General features: G+C 32.5%; 1 pseudogene; it reads right to left on the bottom strand.

Annotated features, from left to right (window-relative positions):
* The window catches only part of LOC149571267 (cullin-1-like), a 152817-nt pseudogene that overhangs the window by 138 nt on the left and 136997 nt on the right, over positions 1 to 15682 (bottom strand).

Raw genomic sequence — 15682 nt, 5'->3', positions numbered from 1 at the left:
TTTTGTTAAAAATAGTGAGGAAAAATAGTATACAATTTGTTATATCAGAGTTCATACCTTGATTCTCCTCATCTTAATAGTGAATTTTGAATTGACATCGAAGACATCTGTTTGTGCCAAAGTTTTTGTATTTGGCTCTTTATTGAGAATTTTATGTTTCACACATGAAAGAGAATGTAGCAATCTGAAAATATCTTCATCGGTCAAATTCAATTGAGTCTTCACTTCTGAGTAACTTAGCCTTTCAGATGCATTGAATAGCAAGAATGCTGATGCCTGTGTATCATAACCATAGAGTAAGTTACACAAGGAAAAAGAACTGAATTCCAGATATATCAAGGAAATTGACACTAATAAATGTGATGTGTTCACTTTTCATATTTATGGTTTCTAGATCACATCAATTTTAGTTTTCCTTTAAATAGATAGCATAAGTAAAAAATGAATCAAATTATCAATGTATGGTCATTAACAATTAATGACATTAACCATTGCTTTAACTTATCCTACCCAACTAATTCTTAACCAGAAACTAGAAGAAGAAATTCCCAATAATGATCAGTAGAAAATGACCTATAATGCCATTTTATATGAATCAAGGAATCTAACTATCAGCCAATAATCAACCAAAAAGGAAATTACCTGGTAAATAGTAACAACAAGTTCAAGGGTAAAACTTCCCATTAATATTACAAGTACCCAGAGATTATATCCATGTAATCTTTCTATGCTTTGTCTTTGTCTGATAGAACTACTTGAACACCTCTATGCATCTTACCTAAATTAAGTGGCAAAGGTCAAAATGTTAAATTGCTTTAGAAATTGGCAAATTTAAAAGGTATACTGTATACAAAATGGGCATACCATTTTGGCTGGCAGGTTAAGATCAAATGATTTGTAACTCGGCCAAAACCCAGTTGTCAAAACTGTCATAGTCAAGTCTATGCCAGGATGTGCTTGAGAATTTTCATTAAGATAATCATCAAAATGCCCTTGGTTCTCCTTTGCTAATGTTAAATCTGTGACTTACATACAAGCACAAAGATTTTGACAAAATTTACAATTAGATTAACTTCATTGATAAGAATTAAAGTGAGTTTTTTATTTATGTATGATGTAGCATACCATTCCCTCCATTTTAGAAGTAAACTGACCACCACACTGTTGCTTCAGCTTTGTCAATATGCTTTTTTCATGATCATCATTTGTACTTTTATCAAACAAAAGTCTCTGTGCAAGCTTCTTCCTAAAATTTTGACAAATATTAATTATATATCACAACCCATAATAAGACAAAGTCCTAAATTTTAAAATAGCATTATATGGATGAAGATTGTCATTCATGTCATGAATTCCAGATGTGTAAAGTTACATAGCTGCACACAAAGACAACCTAAAAAGACTCTCTCTATATGGTTTTCAATAATAAATATTCACATATACATAGAGATTAATGCATAAACAATAAGCTCAGCTATCCTAAACTATCTATCAAAGTATGACATATGAATTTGGTGTCTTCCATCCATGAAGGACTATCAATAGAGACATGTTACTAAAAGAAAGAAAATAACACACTATTTTGAAAATATTGATTTTTTGAAAAGAGAATAGCAATACATGTACTTATAAAAGAGGCACACTCATACAACCACAAGACAACCCACATATTGGCCACACTATTTGACAAGAACCAATAATTAGCAAAACATTTACCAGTTCACTAACAAAAAATAGTAATATACCCATTGGAAATTTGGTTAGTTTCTACATAATATAGTGTGTAATACTGATCAATAAAATGTTTTTATTTTGAAACTTTGCTAGATTAAACTTAAAGGTTTTTTTAAAATTGTTATTTGACCTACCAATTCTCTTATTTGTCAAATTTTGGACCTAAAATAAGCTAGCTTAGCTATGATACAATTACTATCATAATGAGCATAGAAGTGAAAAAAAATTAGGGCCAATCCCCTATCATAATGCTTCTCTCTGCCAATCTCCTTCTTCATGTGGAATTATAGCTTCTTGCTAGTCCATGCTTGAAACAAAAAAATTTCCATTTTGAATTCCCTCAATGTCTCTTCACTCATCTACCCTATTCTCAACCTGGCTAATTTCTTGCATGTCAATATGAGACTCATCCTAAGTTCTTTATGTTCCTCTCATAAAATTGGATTCATCACTAGAACCATTAAATGGATGATTTTCGGAAACATTGGTATCATTTATGTCTTGACCCCTTGTGGTAATATTTAATCGAGTTTGGAAACCTTCCCTGATGATTAGGCATAGATACTCATGAGATTTACTAAGAATTATCAAGATAAGATGCAAGCAAAGAGCATGATATATGATTCTTTCTTTCTCTAAGCACATCAAAATTTTTTTTTTAAAAAAACTGGATAATTGGTTAAAATGACAAAAATGTCGGTACAGTCTAAAGCTAGCATGTCAATTTATTTATGAAAACTCAATTTTATAACATCTAGTGTGCCAGAAATAGAGTCTATAGACTATGGAAACTTAGTCACATCATTTTATGAGTAACAAGTGCTAAAAGCCTCTACCTCAAAAGGAGAGTTCCCATATTAGAAAAATAAAAGTTAAATTAAACACAAAATCATTGCTTATATCAGTACAAGCACTCACAATAAGCCAATCAACTATGATGGCAATCAACTCAAAATAATAAGGTAAATAATATGTTGAAAAATTAAAGTCAATAGTGGGGCATACCACAAACTAGAAATAGTCCCACGGAGCCTTAGCTAGCCTAACTCCCCTACTATTGTCTAGGACCTCTGTTCTTCATTCAAGGCTCTAACATGCAAAGATCTTCCTCTAAGCAAAGACTACAACAAAGAATTAAAACATTATCTTATTGTGGTATTGTAAAAGAGTGCTATCAATGAGAGGAAAAAAAAAAAATGTTGATTCAATAGAGTGCTATTATGGCCCTACTAAATAATAATCAAAGAGCATTCTACAAAGTGTGAATTTAATACAATGGTTGAAACTGAAACCTTGAAAAGCATATATCAGCTACTTCCAATGCCATACAAAATTAGACTCATAAATCCCATTGGATTAGATCTAAAAAAAAATTTCCATAGAAAGTGAATGTGTCATGATGATCAAGGCATTTGTTCATAGCCATTTAGGATGTCAGTAGCTTTACCCGAGATTGGAAATGGGGAACATGATAGCAAGTACTTAACTACCAAAGAATATAAGCATATCACACCAAGTTAGGCTGAAGAAGAAAGCAATCCCCAAACTTTGGGTACAAAATATACTGCTTGGAAAGCCACTATATATCACAAACATTTTCACATCATCTCTGTCTTAATTCTATTTCAAAAAAATCCATTTTTGCAAAGCTTTAGTTTCCAATCTAAATTAATATTAAGGCATGAAAAATTTCATTTGACACAGTCAAATTCACAAGCAATTTGGTCTGCAATCTATAGCAGAGTCCTAAGAAGAATAGGAATGTGGCTAGATTGAGAACATGCCCACACCCCAGTGAACCCACACCCAATAACTTAAATCAACTGCTGAAAAGTATGAAAGTCATAGGCTTTGCAACAAACATTTTTGCACACTAGCAGCCTGCGAGAAGTTTAGTTATGAAAATGCCTTGCTTGTGGATATGCTCCAGCACTAGTACTTGTTGATAGAGGTAATTTGTTGGATTGCAATTGAACTCTTAATATAATAGTTAATTGTGTCTTTATTGTATGTTATGTTTTTTTTCAATTCTATTTTGCATAAACTGTGGTAGAGAATCTACGACTTTAAACAGATTCATGCTTATGAAAGTGAGCTCAGAAGCTTTTAGATTCCAAGATTTTGCAAATAAGATCTTACTCCTTATTATGACACGGCCACTATTGATCTGCTCTCTTTAACCTTAATTGGAACTAATAGGACACCGTACATGAGGTTCTTCTCACATTGAGATGTTTGCTTGATGAAAGCTATATATGAGAGAGCACATTTTTTTAGTGTGAAAAAATCTATGACAAAGACAACCACCGAGGTAATGATGGATATCTTATAATTCTTGCTCAAATAAGAGGATGATAATTATAAATTATGAGAATCATTGGTGTTTTGTTCTATCAAGTTTTGGAGTGAGGAAAAAGTAATTGCAATTATAAAGGTATTTTTTTCAATCAACGTAATGGAAAAAGTTCATTTTAATGTTCACAATGGCATTTTTCCTCTCCCTCTAGTTTCACATTGTTACCTAAATATAAAGAGAATTAAATATAAAAAGAGAAATTTATTTTAATGCATATTTTAAATTAAATATAAAGAGAAAAAATTAGAATCTAATCTTGATGTAGTGATGATTCTATGGTGGTGACTTCAACAATTGAGAATGTTGAATATCATTAGCAGCTCGTCTTCCATACACACCAATGATGTCAATCATGGTTCCGTGAAGACTTGGTTTTCTACAAATAGCTACAAGGCAGAAACAACAAAAGTGCAGAATGTAGATTAATTTACTTGGCATAATGCATCATATGCTCTACTATGAAGCAACTACAAGATGTGCAAACACATAGCTATTAGCTATTTCTCTAGATATGATCATAAGAAGTTTTCAAGATGTAGAACATTGTTATGAAAACAAAGTCAACTATAAGAGTTTACAAGGAAAATTTATCAGAAAAGATTTCAAGAGACAAGTTGGATGTGAATTCCTCTGGTCTTGTGACTTTATGATCTGTCCATTTTTTAGGTATACTATATTATTAAGTATACTTTCATACCAAAAAAGAAAAAGAAAAGGAGAATTCAAGTTCACTATCTTCCAAGAAAGGGGCTATTTCTTTTACATACCTCTGTTTGAAGGCTAGCCCAACCACCCAAGTCCATCACTCCACCATTTGAAAGAGGACCTATTGATGTCATGGGACTCCCATGCTCCAGTCTATCATTGGTCTCCATATCCCTGGTTAGTGACCAGGGTATAGAGTCATACAATCTTTATTGCAAACAAAAATAGTAGGGTGTAAGATTGATCTTGTTGTAGTGATATGAAAACAAGAATCAGAAAAGGACAATTGAGTTTTTTTTAAAAATATCTAATAATAACCTTACAGTTTCACAATAACAGATACATCACTCTAAACTAACTAATAAGTTTGAAAAAATTAAACTCTAACCTAATTTTCAAACAAAAATAGTAGTAAGAAGATTGATCTTCTTGTAGTGATAACTGATATAAAAACTAGAACCAGAAAAAGAGAATTGAGTTTTTAAACAAATTAAATCTATCAATAACCTTGCAGTTTCACAATATCAAAAACATCACTCTGAAACCTAACATGATGGGGCCTTGCCTCCTTGGAGTCATATTTTTTAATATAAATTTTATCATGGATTACTCGTTCAAGATGGATGTTGATTAGGATTTTGTTTCCATGGGTTGGTAGAGTTGGACTTACACTCATAACCTTGTTCTATGTACTACTCATGATGGTTTCACCATATGCATGTGACCTCACCTTTTTTATTGGTGTTCTACAATAGATTTGGGTGAGACTACTATATATCTTTTTATTGTGAGTAATCTTTCACCTTTGAATTTTAATCTTTATACTATGCAGATGAGGTGGAATTGCAATAAAATACTCCTTCAGATTAATTATAAAATACTCATTTCTAGTCAATGACTTCACTTACAAAATAATATCTTTTAAGTATTTGTATAACTCAACCTTTAACATTAATTATTAACCAACAATGTTTTTTTTCAAAGACTTCACTATTCTTGCTATGAAATTTGATTCTTGATATTGAGTATACAAGATGACATTGACATATTTCTCAATTGTAAGATACAATATGGTCTTAAACTCCTTAAGTTCACTTCCTTGACTTGACATTATAATTCTATATTCAACATATGGTTTGCAGGTGTACATGGTAGATATAATCCTGTAATGTTCCCTATCCCAGTTATATGCTATTTGGGATTCACTTCTCTATATGCTTCTCTCGATATAATTAATATCCTTATATTTATCCTCTTTAAATCACTTTGTTTGATTAAATCACTTTTTTAAAAATATAGGTAATCCACAATTGGTGTTTCCACTACGAGTAGATATCATTACCTTTTTTTTTTCAAGTATAGGTTTTCTTTGTTAAAGAATGATATAATGATTCTTCTTGTAATTGTTTGTTATCTATAAATAATGCTCTGAGTTCATAATACTCCAGTTCCCTATTCTCTATTCTTTGAGAGCATTGTGTCTGATGTTGTTGAAGCCAAGGTCCAAGGAAAAAATTGGTTATCCTCCATCAAGAGCCTATGTTCAAACTTTATGAGCTTCATTGTGACCTATGTCCCCCTCTAACCACCAATGTTCTCTCCATCACCGACCAAAAACCTAAACTTTCTCCCTCAATGTATTTCCCTTTAGAGTCTAAGATCTAAAACTCTATAGCTACTCCCAATGTGAGCTGTATTTCTTCTAGTGACTCTTATATCCTGGATACCTCAAGTGCTAAAAATTGAAGAGAGGCCTTGTAAGCCCAAGAAACATGTCTGGACAAAAAATCCAAGAAAATGGTCCTTGACCTTGACTATGATAGTGATGAGGACACTCAACAAAAAAAAACATGTTGCTTGAGTAGGTTGGCTAAGGAAAGGGGTAAAAAATATATCGAAGACTTGGCTAAAAAAGAGGAGACATTGTGGAAAGTGAAAGAAATTTTTTTGTTAAGAGTGAATCAGATGACTTTTCCTGTAAGGAAAATCAAAGCCCCACGAAGGAACCTTCCCTAAACCCTTCTATTAATCCCCCTCACCTCACCAGCCCATGTAGAATACCTTCTACTCCAAACCCCCTACAACCCCCCACAACGTCTCCCCTATTGCACCTAAGAAATGTTGCAGTTGATAGTTTTAGCAAAGGAAAGACTAGTGGTCACTTCATGAAATGCTGCAACTCTTCTTCTTCTCACTTATACAACCCAAGAATCATGCACCAACCTTGGCACAAGGTGATCAAGCAACCCCAACCTTCCTAACATCCAAGGGAACCCAAAAAAAATCAACACACCCAAAACAAAACAAGTATATTGAAGACCTGTTGTTAGCAATCATAAGGTAAATTGCAACACTTGACTCTTATACCATACACACAACCAAGAATGCAATTGGATCCTCCAAGACTCCCAAGCACCAAGGATAGTTTGGAACAACTCCTATATGGCCAAAGTAAGGTGTAACAAAGGTTGGAAACCCTACCAACAACTTACCAAGCAAACTACTACAACCAACAAAACAAGCACTTAGGTTTCTTAGCACTTTTTTCCACCAATAACTCAAAGTGTTTACAAAGGACTAGGAAAACAAAAGAAAAATTCAAACACCCTTTTCAAAGTGCCAAAAGACTCCAAAGTTTTAAAACCTAACTCCACTCTGGGATACCCTAACCTTAATCTTGCACACAGGCCTAATTAGCAACTTTAGGCTTGGTCTACAATGAAAAGGTTAAAAATATGGGTACATGGATCAATTCTTCAACTTCAGTGTGTCCTCTTGGTCAAATTTAAGATGCCTTGCCTCCACACCAAGTCCAAAGTTCCTTTTATCACTCTAACTCATCAAATTGCAAAAACAAGGTCTAATACATGGGTCTTATTAGACCTAGGGCTTGCTCTTAAAAATGCTTGCTGCAATATCCTGCCTTTAGGCTTTTGACATTTGATAATAAAATGCCCTAGTTTTCTCCATACCAAATTGGAGAAAATTCCAACAGTGGGAATTCAAACTAGGGCCATTCCTTTGGCCAAAACCCTTGTTTTGAGGGTTTCATAGGCAACAAGGAAGAAAAATATATAACTTGCAAATGGAATCATATCTCTCCTTGAAACCAATGCCAAAACTTCATAAAATTCAACCTCCAACTTTTCAATGCAAAACAGCCACCGTACAACTTTTAGGAGTCTGTACAATATGGGGAAATAGTCAACAAGGCCCAGAAATAGTGGATTTTATTAGTTTAAAAGCAAGTACGATGGTTAATAAACCAATACCCTATGACCAAAATTTTGAAGGAACAATAACATGCAATTAGACTTCTTGATGTATAAATTGGGTCTTAAAAAAATCAATTTCCTTTGGGGAAAGTACTTAGTTGGTTTTGAATACTAATGTCATGGAGTTCATTTCAAATCATATAGCGTCTTTTCAAGTGACATACCATGTGTTCCTTTTCTTTTTTAACAAAATAGGTTTTTCATATCTTCATTTAGGAATGTACTTCATATCTATTTGGTGGATATTCCAACTATGATTGGAAACAAGCGCTGTCAACATTCTAGTCATAATTATCTTTGCAACTAGAGAAAAGATTCCTCAATCTTCAATTTGTTGCTCTTTAGCTACTAATCTTGCTTTGTTCTTGTCAATTAAAACATTATTTTTAAACTTGATCTTAATACTTTTTATAATCAATGACTTTCTTTCCAATGTCTATCTCTCGACTCAACACATTTTTTCATTTTTCTTTCCTTCTTGCTTCATCATAAATACTTGGTTCCCAAGTGCTTATGATGTTCTTCTTGCTAGGATTATGAAGTAGACAATGACTTTCAATCTAGATAATCAATTTCTTCTCTTCCTTCTATAGATTCAATGGGACTTTCAGAGTTTGGCTCAACTTTTTTGGGTAAGTGTGATGATATGTAGTCAACTATAAATTTTCTCTTCAATGAAAGGATTAACACTTCTAATTTTCAAATGGTGATCAACTAGAACTAGCTAACAATCTAACCTTAAAAATACATTTTATGCCAGATTCCAATCACAATTAAAGACATTTAGCTATTGGATAATGGCAAGATTATGTCTTATTTCAGATATGCAATAAAATGGGCAAGAAATGTGGAAGAATGTTAAGTTTTTATCCACCAAAACATGAGTAAAATTGTATAAACTGAATGTATTTTTAAAAATAATGTCAATTCTCTTCAAAAGAAATATTTTGCATGCAACTTACTTGCTGAAGATGTTTCAAGTTCAGCAACTCTTTAATCATAGGATCCACAATAGTTGGAAGCTTTGACCTATCTGTCAGCTATGGCTTGGCCTGCAGCAAAAAAAAATTCATTAGTATATGCATCTCAACATTTAAAAAATACATCAAGCAATTCAGGTCAGTTCCAGTCTATAAATTAATTGGCATTTGTTTCTTCTTTAACATATTCAACAATCAAGTTCAAGGTTTTTAAGTTTGGACTCTGCCCTGATGAGCATTCCCTTACAATCAAATTTACTTACTTTGGCATTGTAGTTTGCATCAAGGAGAACATTTGATGATTTCAAATCACAGTGAATATTAGATGGATTGCAGTGCTCGTACAAATGCTTCAATGCTCTATAATATTTAGGGCATAATGACTTTAGATTCTATTGCACTGTCTTTATTTTTACAAAAGAGAAACACGGAGAATCTGCTCTTGGCTCAAATCATTATCACTATTGGCTCAAACTATTTTCACTAAAACTAACTAAATAGGCATCAGAAAAGAGATCAAACAATGCCAAAACAAAGGATGGTCTATTTAGAAGTTTTAACAGCCTATAACCGCTTTAGGAGGCTTATTGAACCTATTTAGAATTGAAAGTGAATAAAAATGGGATAAGGTTAGGAATTGAAAGAGAATAATAAATGAGTATAGAATCTCACTTGAAAAAAAATATAACTAAAGACTTAATGTGATGAAGAAGACTAGAAAAGAAAATGCCAATGAATAGAGCAGATCGGGATGTAATGATCATGTGGACAAAAATACAATCAACCCATTACTCTTCCCATCAGAATAAATTCTTAACAAACCCTTGTAACCACTTCTCACTATTTTTGTTAACACCACAATGAACAAGAAAACTCTTTGACAGGAATCTATCTCGAGACAAAAAAAACCAAAGTTGTTATGTGTTTTCCATAGCTACATATGTTTGTTATAAGTATTTGTTGTTGCATAAAAAATCTCACGAGTAGGAAAATTCTAATCAAAGATTTTAAATAGACCTACCCTATAAACATAATTCACCTCAACAACTGAGCTAACACTAAGAGGAAAAACAAGAGACATATAGCTATAGAACCTAGCATAGCTCACAAGCAAGCGTGTGCCCTCGTCAGCAATCCTGTCAGCATTCTTCCCCAAGATGGAGATGAATCTTTGATCAGCCATTTCTATTAGAATGATATTGTAGTATTTACCCATAATGGTCATTTAAGTCACCTAATGCATAGTTCAGAATATCATTATTGACAACTATTGCTGAGGGAAAAAAAAAGGGTAAATATATAAAGCGAAAAAAATGATCAAATATAAAACATTATAGGTAGCCACACATAAATCCCCTATCAAATTTGCATTGTATGTTATAGGTAGCAGTATTTGTGGATCATTTTAGACCTATGACATGCAAAGTGTCCATTTTATGTTAGTTTGAGCTTCACTTGGTTTCAAGAATACTATAATATTCTTTACTTAACAAGTCCAACCACGTGAAGGTGGAAGCTCATCTGGCCTCACCCCCCTCCCCCTAACATCAATCTAAAGTACCCATTATCATCTAATTACATACTTCATTCATTCATTCATCCATTTATGAACTATAACATTCAATCAATACAGTCACATAACATTCATTAATATGATATAAAATACATTAATACACAATACTAATCAAAAATTCATTAACACATAACAATATTCATTAACATAAAATAATTTTTTTTATTAATATGCATCATTCATACATAATTACTTAAAACAAAGTTCTTTCATTATCCAACAAGGTTTATCAAAGAAGATTTTAAAAACATCAATTTTTATTTTTTTTCCTGAGCTCTCTTAAGAAAAGTGCTCATAGGAGCATCCATATCTACTTCATTCTCCTCCTCTTCAGGTACATGTAATGTCAAATTATGATGGCTCCTTCTCTTTGAAGGAGCAGGAGGTTGCTGCACTAAAGGGGGCTCTATTGCAAGAACAAGTAAATGGGATAAATTGGCATACTCTTTTTCTTTTTCTAACTATTACAAGTTTGTAATTAAGTACGAGTACAACATAAAATGCATTTTTCTTACCTGACAATGCCACATCATGTACATTAACATTTTGATCTGCCATTGTGTCAACATGTTGAACACTTGGAACATGGTCCACTCCTTCAACATGATGTTCAACATGCTCTGAAATATTCAAAAATAGGATACACGTCAAATTCCAATTGAAGATGTTAAATTGTATTCATAATTGCATAATTAATTTCCAATAGAAAATTAATACCTCCACCACTATAATGCACATTGTGGCCTTCATCATGAGTAGGTTCTATGGTAGGATATGAAGGTTGTAGTAAAATGTTATGCACATTGTTATGTAGTCAATTTACATTTAAAACTAATACCAAAAAAAAATCTTGTCAACTATTTAATTTCAGTTACTTTTCATCTGACCAATTTACCTGTGAGATATCATTTGGTGCATTGGATTCTTGGGCAAGGCTTACAGATTTTTCACATAGGCATGCAACCACAACTTTATAGCCTTCCTTCAAGGCAATTTTTCTAGTTTCATCTATGACCTCCACATTGAAATCTGTGCCCTATGTTTTTTGCTTGATAACGTCAGTTTTCCATGTATGGTTTCATTAAACAAAACTTGTTGCAACATTATATTTAAAAATAACTAAAAATTCATTGCTCTACTTACAAGTCGAGACTATAGATTCATATAGCCACCAGAGCCAAGTTTGTGTTGGCCAACCTTTTCTACTCTCGCTTTTGTAGCCACGAATGTGTCCTGCAATCTATGAAAAATTTCAAACATCTTAGATTGTATATTTATAAATATCAATAATTAGTGCATGATTACAATGTACTTAATACTATAATGACATACCTCTTTTTCCCTCATGCTACTTCATTATCTCTATCTTCACATATCCTTTTCTCCTTTACATCTTCTATTATTTCATTCCACTCCATCGGTAGAATCATAGGAGGATGGTCGTACTTTGGGTTATCCTTAAGAGCCCTTCTATATTGATCCCTCATAGTCTTTATATGCTTTGCTGCTCTTTTCAGAAGTAGGCCAGTGTCAAAAATGTTTTTCCCAAATTTCTCCTCAATAGATGTAATCAGCTAATTTTTTAATTCCACAGCTTGTAAATTCCACCTTTTTAAAAACAAATAGATTGTTAGATCAATAACTTTAATATATTACAATAAATAGAAGGAAACAAAAATTATGTAGCAATGATATGAAACTACATACCTTTTACATATGGTGGGTCCAAATAGTCTCAATGTCATATGAAAAAGATGTTCAAAGAAAGCATTATTACCTACAAAAACATAAAGGATTTATCAATCCAAAATGAATAATGTAAAAGTAAACTAAATTTACACTTTAAATAATATCAATTTTAAAGCACCTAGAAGCTTTCATTCTTTTAATGGAAACGTAGTCTTCTTATTCAGCAACAATGTCCCTTCATACGAACTAGTACTAATGACATGAACTGCTCCAAGAAATGGATCAGCTTCAGTAGTACTTCTCTCTATTGGTGTATCAACTAAAACATTATAACAATTAAATGACAATTGTAGTACTACTCTCCATTGGTCTACCTCCCTGCCTATGTCCATGTCTCTCTATGTATGGGTATATATATATATATATATATATATATATATATATATATATATATATATGTATGTATGTATGTATGTGTGGTGTGTGTATGCATGTGTTTATGTGTATGCAGGCTTCTATAGCAATAATTTAAGCAATGATATGCTACTTCATTGTTCATCAACTTGTAGAAAGACATTACAAAATATAGCAAAATAAGGTTTTACTAGTTCTATTGGGCATAGACGATGATGTTTGCATGGTCCTTGTTGCTGACAATGCAACAGATAATAGTGGACCACCAACCAAAGGAGGAGTCCGCACTTCATCATGAGATGAAGAATAGAATATTTTTAGCAAAGACATTTTCAATGGATAAAGATCAAATGGGATACTAGTAAGAAATGTCCACAAAAAAAGGGTAAGTGTTATAATGTTGATCAAAACAAAAAAAGTGTTACTTACATGAAGGTACTGCGAAACAACCCTAACCATGTTCAGCATGTAATGTCGCAATTGGCACATATGTCTATACAAGAACACATAAAATCAGAGATCATGATCCATAAGATACTATAAAATATTAATATCTATTGAACTTCTATTACTGCTTTAGTCGAATTACTACTTACCTTCAAAGATTGGATTCTATGGTCTAATTCTATTCTTAGTGCCTCTTTCTCCTCACTTCTGTCACCCTTGATGATAATGTTAACAAGTTCATCAGTGTACCTTTGCCTAATTTTTTGGATGATGAATATAGGGTCAGTACTAAGGCCAATGTCATGTAGATATGATGCCCATATTTTAGATTGCATTTGATCAATGATCATTGTAGCTTTTTCTTATCATTTGTGACATCAAGTATTTGTATACTTTCATCAAAATAACTCCAAAGCCATAAAGAAAAGAACATAATAATATGACATTTGTTTCTATATTAACATTAAAATTTACAATAATTAATGTTTACCTCTATTGAAGGTGTCTGAGATGGTGTATCCATATCGCCCCATGAAAAAAATTAGTAAGTCTTAGAAATCAGCAGTGAAATTAAAGTAATAGACTTACCAAAAAATATTAATAATAAAGTAGATTGTATATGTAAATCATTTGTTTTAAGTTAAAAATTTAGCATAACTAATGTTTATATCTAAAAAAATATTTTACATGTTCTACTTAATGTTGACATGTGCAAATATGGTTTAGAAAGAAATTTTTGGTCATACAAGACCCCATCATAGTTGACATTGATCCTACCTAGACATTTCATTGATCATCATGATCTTCATCCATGTCATCATCATTATCATCATCATCACCATCATCATACTTGTCACTTTGATCGTTGTCGTCATCACCACCATCTTCATCATCATCATCATCATCTTGATCACTATCATCATCATGACCATCATCGCCATGATCATCACCATCTTCATCACCATGATCATGATCATGATATGCATCATCATCATCATCATCATCACCATTATTGTTAGCATGACCAAAATCATCACCATCTTCTTCTTCTTCATCATTGGGCAATTGTCGTTCCTGATAATCATTTACTTCCTCTTGTGCTTCTTCAATATCTTCTTCTTCAATCAAATTATACTTTACTGGCCTTCCTCTTGGGTCATGTCTAACAACAAATGACCAACCTAGTTTGTGTGGAACACCAAAGTAAAACACTTGCTCGCATTGGCTTAGAAGAACATAGGGCTCATCTCCAACTGGCTCAAATGACCTTATATTAATCATAGTAAATCCACTATCATGTTCAATAACAGTCCTATCAAGATCATTTCGATTCAATCATAACCTAAACCATTTGATGACAAATAGAACTATTTTGAATGAATTAAAATCACACTCAAGTATATCATCCAAAATGCCATAGTATTGATTTTCAAATTGTTGAGGATGTATGTCAGTTCTAGATGAAATATTCATGACCACGAAGATAACACTTATCCCGGAATCACATGTGTTCTTGGTTTCATCTAACTTTTTTGTGTGAAATTTATAGCCATGGTAGTATATAGCTTTGTGGTGTTTGACCTGCAAGTATTCAAACATGTCAAGAATCTTCTCATTGATCTATGAGTTGATATTAAACTTATGTCCCATGATTAGTAATCTTATGCATACCTTTGTATCTCTTAAGCCATATATTAGATCAAGTACCATTGGCATAACATTGGGATCTCCATTACGATGAGCTTCTTTAACCAATGATGCAACACCATCCCATGTTAATGAGCTACCATTTCCTTGAGACTATTCAATCCATACTATCATCCAATCAAGATTGTTTGCAATATACAAGTACAGTGCATCCCACCATGACCAACTATAAAGAAGACAATTACACAAGTTAGAAACAACTTATATATATTGATGATGGATAAGAATTGTTAAATTACAACAAAAAAACTTATAATTACCTCTCACCCTCCTCAATCTACCTTTCTCCGTCAGGTACTCCCCTTTTAATTTTTTATTACAGTTGGGATCCCAAATGCGATCTACATGGATACCTACTTCAAAATTTAGAAAATATTCACTGATATACACTATGGTCTGGTATATCATATATCCCTCTATCATAGAACCCTCAAGATGTGTCTTTGTCAAACCAAGCCCTTCATAAATTTCAAGTGCCTGTCAACTATCCACATTGATCTAGCTTGTATAGGTCCACACAATTCAATCTCCTCAACTTGATGTATGAGGTAGTGTTCTTGAGCATTAAAAAATGTTGGACATAAACACTTTTGCATTTCACACATAAGCTGTAGATTTTTTCTCTTCCAATATTTTATATCATTTTTATCAATTTCTATAGATGATAACCACCTAAAAGAGATTCAACATGCAAAACACATAAAGGAGATTTCAAATAAAATTATACAATAGATTTTAGATAAAAAGCTACAGATCTAAGAAAAAACACTTCTAACCTCATGTATTTTTCAAGATCATATAT

Source organism: Cupressus sempervirens, chromosome 2, assembly GCF_028749045.1.
Source record: "Cupressus sempervirens isolate cs-2001-9-10 chromosome 2, ASM2874904v1, whole genome shotgun sequence".
NCBI lineage: Eukaryota > Viridiplantae > Streptophyta > Pinopsida > Cupressales > Cupressaceae > Cupressus > Cupressus sempervirens.
Note: the sequence above shows the minus strand (reverse complement) of the source record. Positions and strands in the feature narration are given on the sequence as shown.